The sequence below is a fragment of the Meleagris gallopavo genome, chromosome 11, assembly GCF_000146605.3.
Source record: "Meleagris gallopavo isolate NT-WF06-2002-E0010 breed Aviagen turkey brand Nicholas breeding stock chromosome 11, Turkey_5.1, whole genome shotgun sequence".
NCBI classification, from domain to species: Eukaryota; Metazoa; Chordata; class Aves; order Galliformes; family Phasianidae; genus Meleagris; species Meleagris gallopavo.
The window spans coordinates 13,577,911-13,596,533 of NC_015021.2; the positions used below are offsets into that span (position 1 = coordinate 13,577,911).

At 44.2% G+C, this 18,623-nt stretch overlaps 2 long non-coding RNA genes across 2 annotated transcripts in view; both read right to left on the reverse strand.

Moving 5' to 3' along the window:
• Positions 1-6,887, reverse strand: part of LOC109369491 — a 14,241-nt gene extending 7,354 nt beyond the window's left edge. The window contains exons 1-3 of the long non-coding RNA XR_002118610.1: positions 6,675-6,887; positions 2,342-2,520; positions 1,770-1,867 (exon numbers count right to left, since the gene is read on the reverse strand). This is a non-coding gene — a long non-coding RNA (uncharacterized LOC109369491). The remainder of the gene's footprint in view (positions 1-1,769; positions 1,868-2,341; positions 2,521-6,674) is intronic.
• Positions 6,888-9,630: 2,743 nt separating this feature from the next.
• Positions 9,631-18,623, reverse strand: part of LOC109369495 — a 12,121-nt gene continuing 3,128 nt past the window's right edge. The window contains exons 3-4 of the long non-coding RNA XR_004160962.1: positions 16,341-16,438; positions 9,631-15,201 (exon numbers count right to left, since the gene is read on the reverse strand). This is a non-coding gene — a long non-coding RNA (uncharacterized LOC109369495). The remainder of the gene's footprint in view (positions 15,202-16,340; positions 16,439-18,623) is intronic.

Genomic DNA, 18,623 nt, shown 5'->3' on the forward strand with positions numbered 1-18,623 from the left:
AAAAAAAAGAAATAGCCTGATCTTGGCCTGTAGTTTCACGTTACTTGCCAGAACTAAAACATCTGCATCCTGTGGTATCAGACTGCTTGGGGACTTGGTTAATTCAGAGGCAGTTAAGTCTTGGATGGGATTACCCCCAGGAGAGCTTCCTGCCCTCCTGATGATTCATTCCTGATGGTTCAAAAGCAGAGAATTTAAGCTACCATGACTAAATTCTTTGTCCTTTGCACTTCAGTTTATTTTCAAGTGTAAAATTCTCCAAAACATGGAACCCAGTCCATTAACACTATCTGAGGATCTAAAATACTCTGGAAAGTTCCTTTTCTATCCAGGGATATTTCCTGGCTAGCAGCCTTCTGATTTTCCTCGGCCAGAATCAGTTAGTAGCCCATCAAACTCAAAGCTTGTAATAAGAGACCCCCACTGTATTTTTTTTTTTTTTCAGTTGGCAACTAAACATGAAATTCACTTTCTGGGAACTCATAGGAAGTCGAAAGTGTTAAACAGATCAGAGCAATGATCTGTTAAATCTGTCTCTCTGTAACAGCAGGGGAAAGATAGAGACAAAGTAAACTCTAGACCTTCTGCCTAGAATCATGAAAGCTTTTTTGGCTGTAAGAACTGAACTGTAGATTGTATTTTTAGGCAAAAACAACTAGGATCTTCCCTTTCTGAACCGTATGGATCTCTATTACTCATAGTTGCACACTAATCAGCAAGATTAATCCCAAGACCATTGAGTTATCTCCAGCACTATAGCAAACCAAGTTGCCTAGACTACAAGCAGACGCGGAAATCGGATCGTGAAAAATTATTCAGCTTTCTTGGGTGGGTATTACAGCTTCACTGTGCTACAGATTCAGGAAATTATGGCTGCATCTTTTCTGAGGTCATCTCAGATTGCCTTACTGCAATTTCTGTTAGCCATGTCCTTCTTCCTTGTTGCTGCAGCACAAGCATTTGGTCTAAACCCAAGGCAGAGTCAGTCTGTGGAACTGAACAGCTAACGGGCCGCACCTTCCTTCAGAATCAGAGCTCCTCATCTTGAGCTATACAGCCTCCAACAGTCAAGATGGTTGGCTGAGTGTAGGCATTAAGATGATTTTAAATATTACCATATACAAGGTTCAGCTTGCAATAAGTCTCTAGGCAGCAGGCTATGTTACTGCAAAAGCTTGAGGACTTCAAGGCTTCAATTGGCTGTCTGTTCCCAGTGGGGAGGTAGTGTTTTTAAGAGCGAGTCACAAGGAACAGCCTCGTACTATCATTCATGCACTATCACTCTATAGTGGCAGGAAGACAGGCTTTCTTCTAGGTCTATTTAATTCCTTGGTGTCTCCACCATTTCCTGGCCACTTGCAACAGAAGGGGTTCTCCCAGGTGTCTCATCCAGTGCAAAGAGACATTTAGTAAGACTTGAGCAACAAGGCTTATTGGTGCCCAGACCAGTCAGGACTAAAGACTGCAGATAATGAGGGGCAAACATGAACCAGACCAGAGGCAGAGGTCAAGCATCTAAGCATGCCATATCATAGACTGCATTGCACAACAATGTTGCAAGTTGCATGATCTCAGAGCAGTGATACACAAGTGCTCCATCATAGAACAGTTTAGGCAGGTTTTGATCACAGACTGATTTTCTTGCTGTTTAACTCATAAATCACCACACAGTCTGGGTTGCCTTGCAGTTCGCTGGATAGTGACAGCTTTCAGTCTGTTATCTTGGGCTTAATGTAAACAGGCAGGAAAAAAAAAAAAAAATAAGATACCTTAAACTGTTGTTTAACTGCCCAAAGAATCTGTAAGACCAGTATGGAAGAGTGATAGTAGGCCCCAATTCTTCAGGTACTGACTCCACTGCAGACTTCTAAAAGTACAAATTCAAATAAATTTGTCATTGTTTAAGTGCTGTTATTAATAGCTATTACATCGTGCTTTGCCTTCCACCATCAACAATAATAAAAGTTGAAATTAATCAGATGACATACTACAGCCTTCTGCTTACTCTTCACATTTAACATACTTGTCAAATCTAGAATGAAAGAAACACAGATCCCTTCTTTCAGGCCAATGAAGTCAGGAAGGGTTTTTTGGATGCTTTGTTTTTGAATTGAATGAACACATGCATTTGGTAGCCAAAACAAGTGAAAAGCTCTGTATTTTGTGCCCTAAGTTTCTAACTACAAAGGGAGTTTCTGGGTGGTCACGTCCATCCCTCTAGGCAGCCATATTTTTTACACAGCATTTCAGATCATTTCTGCAGGCAAATTCATGTTCAGGTCTTGGACTTCAACCAGGATTTCGTTTTGTATTTGCTATAGTGATGCTGATACATTCTTACCTTACTGAGGTAGCACCATATACTCACTATACAGGGTATGCACAGGCAAGGTATCGTTCAAGATCTTGTACATGAAGAAGGATTTGAGCATATTTCATGTCACTTCAGGGTCAAACTGAAAAATTACACAGGAAGATGCCCTTTGCTTGCCTCCAGCGCACTTTACCTTTCTTCTTTCTCTGAAAAAACAGAATCTGATTTTTTTAAAAAAAGGAGCAGGTAGAACACACACGTTTTGACAGCCTCAGGCATACAGAATAAGAACTACCCACGTTTCCAAGAACCGATTCACCCATTCTGCTTTGGAGAAAGCAAGGCCTGAGAATTTGCCTGTGGTCCACAAGTTCCCTTGGTCACATCTGCACTTAGAGGTCAGGTCTCCCTGATCACTAGGAAAGCACAGCCTTTGGGGTTAGGTGACCACAGTCATCACCAGATCCCAAGCTTTAAAGAAAACTGATTTTTGCTTCCTCCTTAAAGCTCCTCCTGAGTTTATATTTAAGCGCCTAAGAGCAAAATTTTAAAAGTGTAATGCATGACATTAATGCAAGATTTCCTAGAACTCATTCCTCTAGAATAGGGATTTTTATCATCAAAATGATATTTAAACTATATAGATATTGTTCTTGGACACAGCTCAGAGCATTCTTATTCAGTCTAGAATTAAGAACTTTGAGAACTATGAAGTTCTGATAGGTGAGTCTAAGTGCATGTGAATGAATGCAGTAGATGGACCTTGAAGTCAAGGAATGTCCACTAAGAAACTATAAATTTCAGTTAAAGTAACAGAACATCCTTGAGTAGACCAAATTTAATGTTATATTTACCTGTGTATTTTGTGATTAGCACGTTTCTTACTAAGAGAGTGACTCCAGTTTTCTTAACACCTTCCCTATGGTCTTGACATGACCCTTTCTACAGAGTCTACAACAAGCAAAGCTAATGCTCTCTTTGCAGAAAACTGGTGGGATCTTTAATCTGAAAAGGGTCTAAGATCAACCAATCGGTCCCAAAATGCTGGCATTATATACAACACATTACAGAGAGGAAAATTCATCCCTCCTCCTTCCACAAAATCCTCAGGAAATGCTTCAAAACCAGAATTTGATGCTAACAGAAGCATTATTCCACATAGTCTCCCCAGGGAAGTCTCACAAGACGAAAGGGTCTCCAAGACAAAAAACGTATTCCATCCAGCTGGGTAACAACATTCCTTCATTAACCTTCTCAAGACACTGGGAATTTTGCAGAGCTCTTCTCAAGTTGTGCAATATGTCCCATTACATATCTCTGGCCTGCAAAGACAGCGTGAAAGGGGTGGATGAAAAAAGGCATGATAGAGACTCCTACGTTCTGGTCTTGCAATAAGGTACTCTTACTTATTTCTAGATTAGCATGTGGAATATCAGGAGCCCCCAGTATGGGGTACCTGCTGTACACAGGGCTGGGTGAGCACCCAGCTGTATTTTTTACCATTGTACACACACATCCGCACCCAGAGAGGCGACTGTAAGAGTTACTGTTGTCTCCTCCCTGTCCTCTGTCAGGGGTAGTGGTCAATCCTCAGCAATCATTCCGAAGCATAGAGAAGGCCCCTCTCTAAAGCAGCTCGCAATCCACATGACAGAGAAAGCCAACACAATTGCACAAGGTGGCACAACAGTTAAGAGCCAAGAACAGAGCCCAAGTCCTTGTTTACAATCCAAGTCCTGATCCCCTTCATCTGCATGCTTATAGACCCTAGATAGGAGCAGACTTGGATCTACACATGTTTGCACATGAAAGCAGTTTATTTTTTCCCCTCATTGGGGCAAGTCTAACTTGGATGGCTACTGAACAGAACAGATTAAGTAACCACCAAAGAACAGGGCAAGAAAGACTCATTACAAACTGTTTGTTCAGTAAAGGCCTTAGCACCTCTGAGTTGAAGGCAAAAAAGAGCAGATCATAAAAAGAAAAGGTCACAGCAGACATTCTTGGCAAGGACTCTACACCAGCTGAGCAGCTTCAACATCTGGGAGCCATGAGAACCTCAGATCACAGGCTCAGAGACGTGTACTCAACACTATGACTTGTACTCAACGCTATAACAGAAGCATTTCAAAGCAAAAGGTAAGGTGGGGACAAGGATGCATTTACTTACTGGCTGCATCCAAACCTGCACTGACAGAGGAGACCAGGAAACCAAGCCAGTTATCACTCAGCAAACAGGTGTTGAAAACTTCTATCAGAGCATCACCTCCTCCATTAGTGTGGCCAGGTTTGCTGCAGTGAGTCATTAGTGGTCATCAGTCAAACCACACCAAAGCTGCTGTCCTCAGAACAGAGATCTTCCTTAGAGCTGGGAAGAGGAGCACTACAACAGAAGTTCTCTATCACCTCAATGAAATAGGAAGAGAAGGCAATATCACTACTGCCTTCGTTGGTGAGTTGGACATTCCTGTTCCTTACCCCTCAAGGAAAGCATCCTAGAAACAGCTGACATGGATCACAGAGGCATAAGAAAGGGACTAAGACAGCCAAGGGTTCTCTTGAAAGACAGACTGCACTCATTAGAGTGAGAAACAAATATTTTTACTCTCCACACGCACAAACACCACGTTAGAAGATACCCTGGAAAGCAGTAAACTTTTATGCTTTATGAGAACTGCCAATACTTCCTAGGCAGACAGACGTGTGTGGGGGGTGTCAGTCAAACACCAAAACCCCCAAGTATCTTGAATGACAGATAGGCATTTTGACACACGTGAATTGCCTCTCCAGCCAGCTTCTGCAAGGCCTAAGTTGTGAAGATCAAGAAAACTCCAAGTGGCAGTAAACTATGCTGCTCTGAATTGGGTCAAGCTCCCCTAGCCTGACTACCTCTTATATCCCTGACTTCAAGCTTTGCCTGCAGCCCATCACAGAAACCTTCCAGCATTCTGTCCATTTGCCTGGGAGGAAAGATGACTTTGCAATCAGATGTTACCTTAGGCTTCAGACAGGATGGGTACTATCCACCACTTGCTCCCCACAGTCTTCCCACAATTCCACTTGTAGAGGCAGGCCATAAATGCATTAGCAACCTACAGTGTTTTGGCTCAGTTATGGCAAGGGTTATAAAAATAGCTATAAATATATATATATAAGAATCAGTCTGCAAATCTCTTATTTCCTCCCTATTCAGCCCTAGGCTTCTGTTTTGTTTTTGTCGTGCTTCCCTCCTTCCCCCTCCCCCCTCCTCAGAAATGTGATGAAGGAGGGTGGGGTGGCTCAGGCTATGTACAAATATTCAGACAGTCTCTTAGCAATAAATGGATCTCAGTCAGTTCTATTATCTGTCTGGCTGTGGCTCCTATTATCTGCTGTGAATTGTAGCAGCGATCTCTGGAACAGCATTCAGAAACCATCATTACCAACTTCCACACTCTCCAAAGACCACGCTATAACAAGGCTTGCTGGATAATACTTACCATTAAAAGTGGGAACACAAAGGACTCAAGCTATGACTAACACAGTAAAAGGCTCTGCATGAGGCTTTGCATTCATTGACCCTGGTTTGTTATTAAAGAAAATTCTAGGTTCAAAACCTAGACCTGCGTTTTATACAATGCATCAGCTGATTTACACAGAAAGCTGACTTCATCTCACTCTTGCTCTCCTCATCATCCTACAACCTCAGAGGACTGCAGCAGGAGAGGCGCAGTGCAGACCTGCCTGGAGCGAGTGATAGGCATATGGGACTGTAAACCTGGGGTGCTGAGCTGCAAGCTCATGCCAAAGAAAGCACCTCAGAGTCTGTGACTGGGCCACAGTGCTGAGAGCCTCTAAGGAAGCATTCTGATGACTCCTTGCAAGGAATGGGAATTTTGGGATCCAAACCCACATCTGATTTCCCTGCAATTTTCAAAAGTTCTCCAGTTCATTTGGGGTCCATCTGCAAAGCCCAAACTGAAATCCAATACCTCACCCAGGGTAAAATGAGGGATTTGAGAGCAAGTTGCTTAGGTCTCCCTCCCACAGACAGAGAAGCAAGGCCACAAACATCAGCTCCAGCAAAGCTCATTTTTCTATAGATTTCTATCCAGCAATGGATTAGTTTTGGCTTCTCAATGGAGATTTTGCCAAAACTGGAATATTTCAAAAGCCTCCCTCCTGCACAGATTCATTGGTGCCTTTCTCACTTAGCCACCTATTTCACAGCAGGGCTTAATGTCAAACTACTACACCCCTCCTTCAACATGGCTAAAAAATTAGTCATCAGCCTAAAAAGTTATTAGGAAACACTTGATACCATGATTGCTTTCCTGTGGAATGAGGGAAATGAAGGAGACAGAGAAGCCCTCACACTTACAGTCAAGAAGGCTTTTTCAGGGCCACCAGCACAGACACAACACTCCTGAAGACCACAACCAATGGCACCACCTCAACACAACTCTCCCTCCCTCCCATCCATCCCCACTCCATTCATGATCCAAGAGGGGTTAGCAGATACTGCCTTAAGTAGAGCCACTACTCCCTGCACCTATCTCTCAGGGCAGCACCACCCATGGTTAACACAGTCCATGGTTAATACAGTTAACACAGCTGAAAGTCATTTACTGTTCAGCAATTGCTTACAGGCTCAGCTGGGGAAGGCAGTTGGGGCTTGTCTCTGGCCTACGGGCACTGGGGTGTAGGAGTAGGGCTTGCTGTTGCCCCAGCTGTGCAAGGAACAGAACAAGGATGGAGCTTCATGATCCCAGGGAAGCACTGTGGGTGAGGAAAGGAGCTCCAAGGTTGCTATATGCCAACAAAAGGAGAAGATGTCCCTTGTTGAAAGGGCAGGTTTTGTGTACTTATCCCCACAGGGTGTCAATTGGGCAAAGAAAACCATTGCCCTCACTTGGTTTGTGGCTGCCCCAAATTGCTGTCACAGGCCACTCTCTACTTTTGGCATCACTCCTTTTAAGTATCCTGGGGACTCTTGCAGTTCTGCAGACACCATGATGCACAAACCTGAGCTGGTGAGGAAGAAAAGTGGTTTGGAGAGGTGCCAGATGGAGACCATAGCCATATAATGGGAAGATGTGGAGGCTAAGTAGCTGTACTGAAAGAGGCATCACGGGATGACAACAACCTCAGCTGTGGAGAAAACAATCACAAACAGCATGACAGAACATAGCATAGTACCTCTACGTGGCCATTTTCAGCCAGTGCACAATCTAACTCAAGCCCAAAACTGAGGATGAAGGGAGAAGTAAAGAACTAACCTGTTTGTGAACAACAAACAAGACACAGCATCTCCTCGAGCGAGCTTTTGTAGCTTGGTGGAACACAGCCATTGCATCTACCTGCTTAGCCCAGCCTCCCCACAGCTGAAAAGGCATTTGCTGGGCAGGGGCTGTGCTGGTGAATGCTTCCCTGTGCCTACAGCTGGGCTGGATGCAGTTGGCAGTCAGAAAAAAATGCATTTTAAGTGGCCTTCTGGTAGACAGTGCCAAACATGCCAAACATTTGCAGAAGATGTTTTGGTTATTTCTGGGGGGGAGGTGGGGAAGACTCCCCCCAATTCTGTGGTAATGAAAACATATTTGATTTGTATACTGTTCAGATGTTGCATAAAAATGCTGGTTACTCTCCTGAAGAGAGGAGAAACAGTGATTTTGTGTGTCCCACCCTTCCCCTGCACAACCCTTTGCACTCCTATGACGCAGCATTTATTGAAGTCGGAGCTGTGCCCAGCTCCTTCTGCCTTTCACACGGCGCATCCTCCCTTCTCTTCCCACTCGTAAAAAAAATAATAATAATAACTTGCAAATTTATTTCAGTGGAAATTTGGAAAAATGCTATTAGGAAAAAAAACCACAACCCTCCAAACATACAGCACACACGAACTCCAGTGCTCCCCCCCAAAAAAAACTTTTTCCTTTGGTGCATACATTTTTCCAAGGTCACCTCAGAGGCTTTTCCTAGTTGGCCATTAAAACAACACACACACACAAAAAAAAAAGCCTGCCCCAAGAAGCACATGAAGCCATTGCTGTGGCTTGGACTGCTTCCCTGAGTACAGATGCCACGGGAGAAGCAGCAGGGTGGGGGGGTGCTGATATTTTTCCAAGACTTTTTCTCTCACCAGAGGAGGAGGATGAAGATGGAGTGATGAGTGAGGTTCCGTTTGTCCGGCAGCATGAGTCACTCAGCAGCAGTTTCCGATACACACTATTTTTTTTCTTTCCATTACAGAATTTGGTGTCATTTATTCCTTCCTCCTCCTCAAGAAAAAATAAAATAAAAAATAAAAAAAAATCCCGCTACCGTTATGTCTAATTTATTCTGGGAACTTGTTTGAGGACCCACCAAATTTGGTGGGGGAAGGGTGATTTGAAACACAATCCAAAATATAATCGGCTCTGGAAGCTTTTAAAGAGACTCCTTTAAGGCTGTGCCAAACCTTAAAGAAGGAAAATACTTCCACTAAATCCCTCCCACCATGAATGAGATCCTGTATGTCTGAGGCTTTTTATTGGCTGGTTGATGGGACTCTTTTTGTTTGTTTGTTTTTGTTTTTTTATATCAAAGATGTTACTCTTTCAAATAGGGTCTGAGTTCTGTGGCTTTTCAGCAGGCACTGAATTCTTGCTCCTGGAGCATGCAGTGATCTGACACAGCCCTCCCCTACAGTGGGTCGGGTTCTCATGCTAAGATCTGGCTCCTGGAGCTTGAGCTGTTGTTTTTTCTGGAAGCTGTTTTTTCCCCTCTTCACCCTTTAAAAGCAAAACTAAACAGCCTTTTATAAGCCCTTAAAAAGGAAAAAAAAAAACAAAACAAAACCTGCAGCCGGCCAGCATGGGGAGGTGAGGCAGGAGAAGGCTCCATCAGTAGGGACATCATCGTCACAGAGCCAAGACAACCAAATCACCAGTTTTATAAACCACGTGTGGACATGCGTGCCCATCTTGACCCTTATTTCCTCCTCAAGTAACCATACTTGATCATGCTTCACATCTCAGATGGGCAAACTTGAAGCTGTCAATCTTCTGTGCCTACTCTGTGTATGCTCTGACAGAGGTGGATCAGGCTTCAAGTGGTGTTGTTACCTGTCTAGTTTCTTGCACTGGCAGATAGCAAGGATGACTGCAAGGTTTATCTGTTCATTAGTTTTGATGGAAGAGTATTTTAGGGAGCTCTGGAAGCACTGTTCTATTTTATCTAGAGCCAGGAGGTCCTGCAGCCCTGTAGCTGCCAGATACACTCAGATCTGGACATGCCTACCACTACCATTTCTTTCTTGCAACTAATGGCCTTAACTCAGCCCCACAGCCTGCGCAGTACTTAATCCTCATTCTTTATTCTTTCAGATGCTACGTTTAACTTCCTCTACACTGCCCAAGTCAGTGTAAGCTCCACCAGTCCACCCTGTGCAATGAGAGTAAACAGGAAAACTCATCAGCAGGGAAAACGGCTGGGAGCTCGGCTGGAGCAAACTCCACTTTGTCTGAATCCAGGCATACTTAGGAGCCTAAAAAAGGACCTTTTTTCATTGACTAGGAGGTCAAAGACCTCCTGGCGTCCTGTCTAGAACAGCCCCATTCTTCACATGCCATAAGCAACTTCTCTTCCGCATTTCAACTTTTTCTAGCGCAATCTCACCCATAACCAGTAGGTCCCATCCTTGTATTGATGACTCTTCTCATATGGACTGGAGAGCCAGACAAGATCAATGGCACCCTGACAGCGTTGTCTGTTTAATAGGCTTCTCATAGGGGACAGCTGCAGTTCAAGTATTTTATCACTGTTTGTGCTGTTTTCCCTCAAGGATCACATGCTCTTGGACTGCACCAGGAGCTCCGGCTGCAGCAGAAAGGAGTTTGGCTTCACCAGACCTTCCTCTCTGGGCGTGAGGTCACTGGAGAATGTGGTGCTTCACCTGCCCGGCTCACCAAGCAGCCCTGAGTGCTGTGTGGCCCTGACCAGGCTTTGTCTCATGTGCCACGCTGGTGCCTGACTGCTGTTTTCTGCTTGGCCATTTGTAAAACATTTGGTCATTTAGGGCTACAAAAGAATCTTGGAGACCCCACGAGAAATACACCCACTTCGTTCAGATTTCCTGTTTACAATTATGTTTTGGGATGTGTTTCCAAGCCAGTTTAATCCTTTTACTCTTCCACATTGATTTTGAATCATTCTAGCTTAAGTATTTTGAGTACCAAGACAAATATTTTTCATGAGTCTCAAACCACAAGTATCTTATTGACCATATTTTTAATTTCATCACAAATAATCCCAAGTCTGGCTTGACAGGATCCATCTTCCATAAGGTACCAGGCGCCTTCTGATTAAGAATCAGTCTCATGAAAGCAGCCATTTAGTGCTGTTTCGAGGCAGCTCTGAAAGGCATTGCTTCAGAGCTCCTACCTCACAGCAAAAAAGGCTTGTAACCCCATCCAAGAATGCAACTCAAACTCTGGAATAAAACAGTGCTCATCCAGCTTTACATTTCTCATGCATTAGGCTTCAGTAGTCAGCAAAACATGATTGGCATTTCCCAAGTGCACGCAAACATTATTTATTAAAGGAAATTGGAGTCCCCTCCCTTAATAGCCTAAAGTCTAATAAAGCACAACCCAAACAAAACCCAGAGTACTCAAGTTCTGCTGAACTCTGAGCATTGCCATGCTTGCCTGCAGGTTTGTAGTTCAAAATGCACAACAAAAATTGGATGGCAAATTCTCTACACACAGGAATAGTGTGGGATTCTCCATAAGGTCTGTTTGCAGCATAATACTTGGTGGATTTTCTTCCCCATTTAACAAAAGTTATGACTCAAAGCTCCAGCATGACCCAGCAGAATGTGTTTTTTGAATCTGTGTAGGAACCCAATTTAAACATTGTAAGTTGAAAGGGAAGAAAAAAGAAGCCAACCTCACATCAAGTTTTCTGTGCCAAACCTCACCATATAGACATGTGCAATTATGGAACTTCCTGAAATATATTTTTGCTAGAAAGAGAAAAGAATGAAAGTTACATGGGACTCTAAAGAGCCTCAGGAAAGGATACAGAATCACAACCAAATAACCCACTGAGTGGGGAAAGAAAACCACAGTGCTCATTTCAGGTGGCAGTTGAAGTCTGAGCTCTCAAATATGTATGATAAAGGAGGTATCGACATGCAACACGTGCCAGCATGTGTTTTTGAGGCACTGATTACACTTGGAGGCAGCATGCTTTGCTGCAGATTCGGTGTTACTGCCATGAACCTGTTCATTCATTCCCAGCAAAAATACCTTTTTTTGTTTTTTTTTCTTCCTGTTGTTTTCAGCAGCATGTTCTAATCTCAGCTTCTCTGACCTCCTCCTAAAATGTCAGCACTTATGGTCAACTGCTCAGCATCACCAGGACAGAGCTGGAAACTCTCACAGCGCTGGCACCCACATCTCACCCCCTGCAGGGCCCTGGGTCTGGCAGGATTTCTTCAGCCCTCAGTTGTGTTCCAATGTACTCACTCACGCAGTTGTTTACATCATTTTTTTGTAAGGACAGGGTTTGTTTTTTGTTTTTTTTTTTTCCCCCACTTTCTGATCCTCATGAACCTTAATTACGAATCCAAGGTCATTATCAGTGATGTCAATTATACAATGGCTGAGCAGCTGCTCCCCCGTTGCTGGCCTAATAGTGCCATGTTGAAGTAGACAGCAGAATTTCTTGTGCCATTGAAAATTTGCTATATCATGAGATTCCTTTCAATTGCAAAAGCAGAAAAACAGCTTGAGTACTTTTCCTCCTACATCTTCATTTCAAGCTGCTTTTACCGTCCTCAGAACATCCTTCAGCATCTCCTGCCTTAAAAATATAACCCAAAGGGAATAAAGGGGAATTTAACAAAGAACAGCTTTTCCCAGATGGTACCCAAAGACTTCTGCAAACACAAAGGTAGGAACTGCTATAAAATAAACTCTAATGGAGATTTGTGGGAGTGTAAGGCATACATCCATTCACGTGTTAGGAATTGCTGTATTCAGTGCTGAAATACAACTGCTTCGGGGCGAGAACTCAGCTTGACAGTGAAGAACAGCAACAGATAATGTTGGAGTACAGAAAGCAGGGTGATATTTAGCATGCAACCGAAAGGGCCCTTTCTTCACCTTGATGTATTTTACAGCAGTTTAGATAACTGAGGTGAGGTAGCCCAACAGCAAACTATCACAGTTATCAGCAATTTCCTCTTCTGTGCACGGGGTGAGGAGTGTGGTGTGCCACATCCCACCACGTAGGAAGTGCTAACAAGCGCTGACTTGTTCATGGCAGGCACCATACAGCTAGCAAATACCAAGAGACCCAGCTCTTCCCCTTTCGATCCTTCACTTTTTTCTCTTCCTTCCTCGTCACAGAAGACACAAGCAGGTGGTTGAATTCACACGGGGTGACCACCTCTGTGCCTTCCTTAGCATCACATCACATGCAAGCACTGCTGGGAAATGCCCATTTGTCAGATTTATGGTTTGCAGAGGGATCTGCTTCAGTGCCTCTTTTATGTAGAGCAACACTGGCATGATGTCGTACAGAGAAACAATGGTGATACGCTGAATGCTCATAGATACATCTCTCTTCTACTGAAAAACAACTTTCCACCTCTTCCTCCCGGCCTCCTTCCTTCCCATGCCCAATTTCTACCTTGCAAAACTCCTGCTGAGATCTGGGAGAGAAGTTGGGCTTCTCTTTATTGTTATTCCCAGCAAGGAAAACTGATGGACCCATTTATCATCTTGTTGATGCTTGCACAATCCTATTGCTGTCTCTGTCTTTGCTGTGCCTCCTCTACTGTACTAATGAGGATAGAAATCAAATTAAAAAAGCTTGCTTTTGTCAGTGCAGCCAGCAGCTATGACTCAGAACACAGGAAGCCTGCAGATTTGGTAAGATGGAGCTTCTCCCCACTGTCCCCCTTTTCTTTGTTAAAAATAGTCATGTTAGAGAACAGAACTTCAAAGAATGTGGCTCTAAGACTGGGGATTTGTGCTGCAGCCACCTTTTTGGTTGACTCTGGTGACAGATGAAGTTCTTGGTACTGCCAGTTTTGCATGGTCTAAACATTTTCAAAAGTTTAAGCACTTCTCAGGGTTTGCACATCTGGGCTTTAACCATACGAGATCCAGAACTCTCCATGTCTTCAGACTTTGAGAACTTCCTGCTTAGGCCAGGGGGATGCTGTCAAAATAGGCTTCTTTACTGAGTGACTCAGTGCTGCTTTCAGGTCCTGCCAGAAACCAAGTACAGAGGCATGAGGAAAACAAATAGAAGTTACTGAAGCATTTCAGAGTTTTCAGAAAAGTTTGGTTCAGCTTTAATTCCAGTAAAGCTCAGAGAAGGATGAAGCAGGAAAATATTTCCTAACCAAATTTCCCATGCAAAGGCTCTTAGAAGACAAGCATGTGTGAATTTTACAACAGTTCTGCATTCCTGGTCAGGACCTGCGAGGCTCTGCATCCAGACAGATGAAGGGAAGGATGATGCACACACACAGAACGCGTGGAAAAACGCCCTGTAGATACCAGCCCTCACATCTGCTCCTCCAGCAAGCAGGCTTCCCTGGAACTGCATGTTTTTCAGATGAAAATCCAGCTTTCTTTTTTTTTTTAATAATCTTAAGTATCATAAACACTTTATAGAAGAACCTGGCAGACACTGAGGGCTGCACACACACAAACACGTTTGCTGGGAACTCTGCTCCAGGAATGCTTAGCTTGGTTCTGGCCAGCTTCTCGTATAATTCAGACTGTAGAATGCCAGTTTTTATACCAGTTTCGAAAAGAAAACAGCCCAAATATATTTAAGAGTGAAAACCAAAACTGAATTAGCTCTATGTTAGGTAAAAAAAAATTAAAAATGAAATCCCAGAGACATGCTCACAAATCAGTCACATGTCAGAGCTATCTTGGATTCCGCTCTGTACTCACACACTCCATCATAGGTTGGTTGTCATTAATGTCAGTTTAACAGTGGAGAAAAAGGAAAACCATCTGATATATTGCCAGCTTCTTTCCTCTGCCTCCTCCTGGAAAGGGGGAGCAGGGCAGCAAAGCAATAATAGTCACTCCCAAGGGGTAGAAGTACGACCAAAATGTCGATATGGCACATAAGACATTAATTTCACCTAATCACGGCCACGGAGCACCCAAATATCTTCTTGAGGACGATACAGCTGTTTCGTAACACCACTGAACAGCACAGGGAAGTTCAAGTCCCTGAGAGGACTGCTACAATGCTGTTATGCTCTGATATGGTTTAATTTTTAGGTAGTCCTGTGTGGAGCCAGGAGTTGCATTCGATGATCCCTTTGGGGGATTTCCAACTCAGGTACTCTATGATTCTACTTTAACCATTTACAGTCTCTTTTCATGGGGTATGTGATGCTGTGAATCGAAATAACCCAACTTACTATTTATCCTTAAATCGTGAATTTCTTATATACGTACACACAAGCTCGAGCCCATCTTAACGGGAACTCCCCAGTCTTCACAATTATCAAGAAAGCCACAAAACCAAACCCGGAGCTCTAGCTTGCAGAAACCCCACGAGATGGCTCCGTGGATGGGTGCAGCTTTGGGTGCACCCCGGGGTCCAGACACCTCCTCCCACCGACACCACAACATGATGAGGCACACACAGCTGCAGAGGAAGGGTGGCCACATCCCCCCAGGTTTATTATCTTGATCAATAGCCGAGCTGCAGGTTGGTTAATCCTGGCAGATGGTAACCAGTGATAACGTATCTTAACTGCAAGCCGATGTCTTGAAGCACAGCTGTGCACACAGTTTCCCTTAAGTTCTGCATACAGCAGGCCTATGCTGTTTTGTTCCATCTTCTCTGTTACTTGGAGCAGAAGAAGCATTGCTTCCCTCCTGTTTTAAAAAATAAAAGTTTCCCATAATTCAAACTTAATAAAGTTAATGAAGGGACTTTTACGGTCCCTGAAAAATCCACCTTATGTGCAAAGTTCAAGGGCTTACAAATGTAAGGGAATGGTTCGGCTGTCATCTTTCTCAAGCAGGACAAGAAGAGTTAGCTTCAGCTTTTGATATAAAATAGAAGCTCCGATTTACCCTCGCACCAACTTATAAGCACAGAAAGGCCAATTTAGGCAGCTTCCTACAGACTACAGAACCCAATGCAAACAGGCAACAAAATCATGCCAGTTCTTCAGGCATTATTCCGACCCAGCCATAAAATAGCAACCACGAGTTTTGGTTGGTGCTTCGAAGATCACACTTCTCTTATCAAACTCACAGGAGATCCAGAAGACAACTTCAATGCGTTCTCCCAATTAAACAGCTTGTTTGCATCTAATGCGGTGTTTATTGACTCCTGGGCCTGTATTGATTCTGAATAGGCTACAGCTAAGGTTTAGTAAATGCCTTGGAGATAAATCAGCATGCAGGTAATAAACTCCAGATCGCATAAGCAAACATTACTTAATTATATTCCTATTAATATATTGAGTCTGTAATGAATTTTTGAGGCATTTAATTATCAATTTGACAAGATAATCTAGGGTAGTTAATGATGGACCAGTAAATTGTTAAAAAGAAAAACCTGCAGATGCTTAATAAGTCTCCTAACTGACAGCGAATTAACTTGCTTTAGCTGTCTGGTTAAATAGACAGCAGTTAATTACGGAGCGCTTAAACAGTCTTACAATTTTAATATATAACTCTCTTTGCTGTGTGGTAACCATGCAGCTGGAGACCTGGGCTTTCCTCCATGTATCTCCCTCAGACAGCTGAATTACTCTCTGTTGCAACCACTGACTTCAGTGAGATTCAGCAGTTGGGACTTTATTATTTGCAAATGCAATGGACCACTCCCTCTCTTTAGTGATCAGAACTTGCTGCATTCTGTCCCTTTGGGGTTTGCACCAAGGGGGAAATTTTTTGCTCATAGGAATGGTGACACTTTGGAAATGGAAGTGATCACCATAGAGCTCCGTGTGGCCTCAGGTCAGGCAGAAACAGCCTGGCTGGCTATCGAGATACTCACGTACATCCAAGAAATGCTTCATCCTGTGCCGACGTGCAGCTCCTTCTTTGGATAAAATCTGACAATTCACTGCTTCAGCACTGACTCATACAAAGATGATCACTTGCCATAGAGTTTTGGGAATGTTAAAAAGGGAAAGAAAAAAAAAAAAGGCAAATGAGCCAGCAAAGGCTGTACAGTTCATTACAGAGGTTAGTGAGCAAGGGTAACAAGCAGTAATAGCTGTGCCACCTTTTCTAGGAATAGCCTCGAGCTGCGCTGAGGAAGCACACAGCTTCCCTGAGCTGAGGAAGTCTTGGCAATGGTTGGTTTGAAATGTAAAACACTGCTGATAATCCCAGGTTGCGCATGAATAAAACATTGTAGATCCTTAATCAGCTGGAGAAAACACATGCAGATCCTTTAAGAAAAATTCATTTCAGGAAGTGGAAGCGATGTTGTTTGACTCCAGGAGTTCAGAGGCCCCAAGTCATCAGTCTCTCCTATCATTAGCATAAAGAGAAATTTTCCAGTGCCGGTTCTTTTAATTTATTTACTTTGGGGAGCCGTTAAGGATCAAGCCTTTTTCCCCTCAGTAATTATGCAGCGTAAAAGCCCTCTCTCCAAAAATTTATAAAAACATTCATGCAATAACACAAATCCAGGACGAAGGGCCATCAAATATTCACCAAATGCTACGAGACTGGAAAACTAAAGCAGGATCCCTCACTCACAGACATTGGCATGACAGGGCAATGACAACAGCAATGTTATTCTGCTCTTAAAGTCATTAGCAGCAGTGGCAGTGTTAAGTAGCAGGGTTAGCAGGCAGAATCCTTTTGTTATGATCTGGTACCTGATCTAATGGGTGACAACCCTGCCCACGACAAGAGGCTGGAACCAGATGGTCTATGAGGTCCTTTCCAAACCAAGCCATTTTATGATTCTGTGATCACAGCCTCATTAAAGTAAGAATTCGGGGAGACAAGTCCTCAGTCTGGGAACGAATAAATCACCATAAGCACTGGAGTTTGTGTGCCCAGATTCAGTCATGTCATGCTCTTCAGAGTTAGGCCACGAGAGACTCAGCAGGGTTCTTGAAAGGCACAGTCCTTAGGCATCATTCTACAGCTTCACCCAAGAGAGAGGAAAACGTTTCTGCCACCTCTGCTGTGCCAGCTGGGCTGACAGCAGCTTCAACATCAGAGGCGGCCCTTTTGGTCACAGCAGACAACAGCACCTTCAGCTCAAGCAGATGGAGTCTAATAGGGGACCATGAGCCCAGCTGCAGTAGGTATATGGCAAAGCTCAGCATCCCTGTGAGTCCGGTGCTGCTTTTGCATCAAGCACTGCTTAACACTTCCAGCAGATCTGTTCTGTAAGAAAAGCCGTGAGGCAACCTCACCACCTCCAAAATATTGGTTGCCACAGGTTTATCACTGATATAGAGAGAGGGACATCTTCAAACACAGGTGTTGCCATCCCTTGCCCTCTCCCCTCTGTCTCCTCCAGACTCATCCCTTTTTATATCAACCTCTGAGCAATGGGGTCCCAACTAGAGGCACCCCGTTACTGGTTGCACACCATCACACCATTCCCCCAGCAGAGCACACAGGGAAAGCTGGGCTGAGTTTCACCCCTTGCTTACTGAAAGAGAAGGCAGTGCTGTCCCTGTGCCAACACCAAGCTAGCAGGGCACTGCTCCGGACAATGCTCACTCTTGCCCAGCTGTTTTAGGCATGCTCTTGTGGAAGGATTTTGGCAGAAGTGTCAGATACACCTCCAGCTCCACGTGTGAAGCAGCACACACATCACCAATGTGCAGCAGCATTTTTCCAAAGACACTTTTGGCCCCAACAACACTTAGGACGTGTAGAAGCAGCCCCTCACCTCTCCTCCCCACTGAGCCGGAGCGCTGCAGGCTCTGCACATCCCTCTCCTTTTGCACTGACGGTTGCCGGGGTTTCTCTTTGGCTGCTGTTTTTGGGCCCAGCTGCAGAAGGGCTCTGCTCCAAAACAGGCTCAGCTGGGCTAGCACAATGGGAAAACAAAAGCCCGCTCGCTTGGGAGCTGAGCCTTTTCAGCCCCGTTTCCTTTTCCGATGCTTTCATTTCCTCCGAGCAAAACGCTGCTGAAAGGAGAGCAGTGTGGCTGTAGCGGCTGCAGCGGGCACAGGGGCTCGGGTGTCGCTTCATCTGGGTCAGTGATTTCAAAGGGGCCTTCGCTCAGCTCCTCCCTTAGAAGAGAGAAATCATCTCTCTTCCAAGAAGGCTTTCAAAGACGATAAGGTGCGAATTGAGCCCGCTTT